Here is a 3,623-nt window from a genome sequence, read left to right on the forward strand (position 1 = left end):
CTTTTCATCCGTTGCTTGGCGTGGATGCATAATACACACACACCAGCCCTAGCTTGAATCATAACGGTCTCAATGAACGATAAAATAGCGTAAAATCCACTGGGGAAAAAAACGTATAAAGAATAAAAGACAAACAAAATAAAACAATCCCATTTTCCTCCGTTTCTGGCGCGTGCATAAATAAAATAGGCCTATACATCAACTCCCAAAAACAAAAACAACAACCTACAGTAGCAAAACAGACCTCAAACCACCCAGAGAGATCATACAGCCACACGCGCAGTCACGGAGGCCGAAGATATCACACTAAGACATGTTTCCTCGACCGGGTTAGACAAAAGAGCGTCTGGTTGCGCCTTGCATACGGGAGCACTTGAAGGTGGCGTGTTGGAGTGGGCGGCAGGATTCTTCGTGTACAGTCGCGGTCAAAAATTCTGTCGAGCATGTTTCGAATTCCGTTTCGGACTTCCGCTCAATTCCACGCTTTTTGTATAGGTTCGGACAGGTTCGAAGCTTCGATTCAGGAAAAGACTTTTGTCCGACACTGTACATGTTCTAACGCCGTGGAAAGGTGGAGAACAAGGGAAAAAATGTTAAAAAATGAACTCTGGAATGAATTATTTGAAAGTTGAATGAGCTCCTTTAGACGATGGGGTTGTGGAATAGTGATTATGGGAGATTGTAATATTGCTTTATGAAAGGATTGGGGGTCATGATGGTTATATTTCTTAACCCAGTCTTCGTATCTTGAGGAAATGAAAAGAGGGGGAAAGACAATAGAGATTTGTGATACTTTTTTATTATCATTGTCTGGTCCAATATGTATTTGGGATGTTTCTCTGTAATTATCTACACTTACGTATTTTTTAAAAAAAGCGAGAGTCGTGTAATTTAGCCAAGATTGAAAACGAAATAAGTATTTCACTTAAGCTCGTGTTATTTATAGGACCAAATTGGCCACGCCACAGATACCGCATCGGTTAATTTATATGATATGCGGCCCTGAATTACGACCCCAGTTTAGTTAATGTACAGAAATGATACATAGGCTTTGCTTCCTACATATGAAAATCTATATCTACAGCGGATAAGATATATGTCCGTACACCGCAGTGATAAATATATACGCAAGATATTTTTTTTCTTGTGATTGCATACTACACCTTTAAAGAAACAGTTTAAGAATTAAAGTTAAATATTCTTACTCGTCTTATAGCATCCCTATCACTCTAAAGCTCAGCAAAAGAGATGAAAAACTATAAAACACTCAGAGCTTTCTTTAAAAAAAAAAATACACACGTTCTCATTTCATCTCAAGCGTCAAATGACATCTCCACAAACTTAAAAAATAAAAAAAGACAAAAGAAAAAGAGGCGTTTATTCCAAATGTCTGCCTGACATTATGCTTTCTTCCTCGCCCACCTGTTCCGTTCTAACCCGCCTGCTGTTAAAGCGCACCTGTCCAATTAACTCGCTATTTTCCTCCATTTAGCATTTAATGTACTTTAGCGGAGGCCAGAAATATAACGACGGGAAAATTGGGGTTGTCCGTCCCGAGGGAATATATAAAAGATTTTAATTCTGTCTTGGATTATTGTGTTTGTATCAAGACTATAATGGTGGAGGTCGAGAGACACTAATATCTGCTAATCCGGTACAGCTTCTGACAGCCTCCTAGGAATATTGTTCGAGACGGGTATAAAAAGGGGCGCCACTGGGTATCTCTTTCACTCGTGTTCTATGATTCTGTGATGTCTATTTTTATCTGTGTTTGTCTGTCTGTCTGTCTTTCGTCGTCTTTTTTTTTAATGTCTGGTTCATACTCTCTCTCTTGCTCTCTTCCTCTGTCTGTCAGTCTCTCCGTCTATTTCTGTGTCTGTCTTCTTTATTTTTTATTTTTGTGTCTGTTTCTCTCGTTCTCTCTTCCTTCCTTATCCTGTTCTCATTCTTTTTCCCTCTCCTGCCCTTAACCTTCTTTCCTTTCCGTACCATTTACTATTCCTTCATCTGTCTCTGTTTATGTACTTGTCTGTCTGTGTGTCTCTCTCTCTTCACTATTTCGGTCTCCGCTTTCTTCGCTTTCTCCCTCGTGCATTCCTCCTCCATTTCCTTTCGCTCTTCCTTCTTCCTTCCTGTGCCATTCTTACCTTCCCTTAATATGTTTTTGTTCATTTGTCTATCTGTCTGCCTCTGTGTCTGTCTGTCTCCCTCTCTCTGATGTTTATATCTGTTATTTCATTTTTTGTCTATACCTGTCTTTCTATTAGTGTCTGTCTCTCTATCTTTCTGTCTATCTCTCTGTTAGTCTCTGTTTATCTCTCTGTGTCTTTCTGCCTGTCTATTTTGTCTTTATCTGTCTGTCTTCGCCTCTCTGTCTCTCTGTGTCTCTGTGTCTGTGTCTCTGTGTCTGTGTCTCTGTGTCTCTCTGTCTGTCTCTCTCTCTCTGTCTGTCTCTGTCTCTCTCTCTCCCTCCCCCTCTCCCCCCCCCCTCTCTCTCTCTCTCTCTCTCTCTCTCTCTCTCTCTCCCTCCCTCCCTCCCTCCCTCCCTCTCTCTCTCTCTCTCTCTCTCTCTCTCTCTCTCCTCCCTCCCTCCTCCCTCCCTCCTCCCTCTCTCTCTCTCTCTCTCTCTCTCTCTCTCTCTCCCTCCCTCTCTCTCTCTCTCTCTCTCTCTCTCTCTCTCTCTCTTTTCCTCTCGGTCTCTCTCCATCCCTCTCGCTTCTCTCTCTGCTCTCTCTCGCTCTCTCTCTCTCTCTCTCTCGCTCTCTCTCCATCTCTCTCTCTCTCTCTCTCCATCTCTCTCTCTCGCTCTCTCTCCATCTCTCTCTCTCGCTCTCTCTCCATCTCTCTCTCTCGCTCTCTCTCCATCTCTCTCTCTCGCTCTCTCTCCATCTCTCTCTCTCGCTCTCTCTCCATCTCTCTCTCTCGCTCTCTCTCCATCTCTCTCTCTCGCTCTCTCTCCATCTCTCTCTCTCGCTCTCTCTCCATCTCTCTCTCTCGCTCTTCTCCATCTCTCTTCTCGCTCTCTCTCCATCTCTTCTCTCTCGCTCTCTTCTCCATCTCTCTCTCTCGCTCTCTCTCCATCTCTCTCTCTCGCTCTCTCTCTCCATCTCTCTCTCTCGCTCTCTCTCCATCTCTCTCTCTCGCTCTCTCTCCATCCTCTCTCTCGCTGCTCTCTCCATCTTCTCTCTCGCTCTCTTTCCATCTCTCTCTCTCGTCTCTCTCCCCCTTCTCTCTCTCTCTCTCTCTCTCGCTCTCTCTCCATCTCTCTCTCGCTCTCTCTCCATCTCTCTCTCTCGCTCTCTCTCTCTCTCTCTCTCTCGCTCTCTCTCCATCTCTCTCTCGCTCTCTCTCCATCTCTCTCTCTCGCTCTCTCTCCATCTCTCTCTCTCGCTCTCTCTCCATCTCTCTCTCTCGCTCTCTCTCCATCTCTCTCTCCCTCTCCCTCTCCCTCTCTCTCGCTCTCTCTCCATCTCTCTCTCTCTCTCTCTCCATCTCTCTCTCTCTCTCTCTCCCTCTCCCTCTCTCTCGCTCTCTCTCCATCTCTCTCTCTCGCTCTCTCTCCATCTCTCTTTCTCGCTCTCTCTCTCTCTCTCTCTCTCGCTCTCTCTCCATCCCTCTCTCCC

Source organism: Penaeus vannamei, chromosome 37, assembly GCF_042767895.1.
Source record: "Penaeus vannamei isolate JL-2024 chromosome 37, ASM4276789v1, whole genome shotgun sequence".
Classification (NCBI taxonomy): domain Eukaryota; kingdom Metazoa; phylum Arthropoda; class Malacostraca; order Decapoda; family Penaeidae; genus Penaeus; species Penaeus vannamei.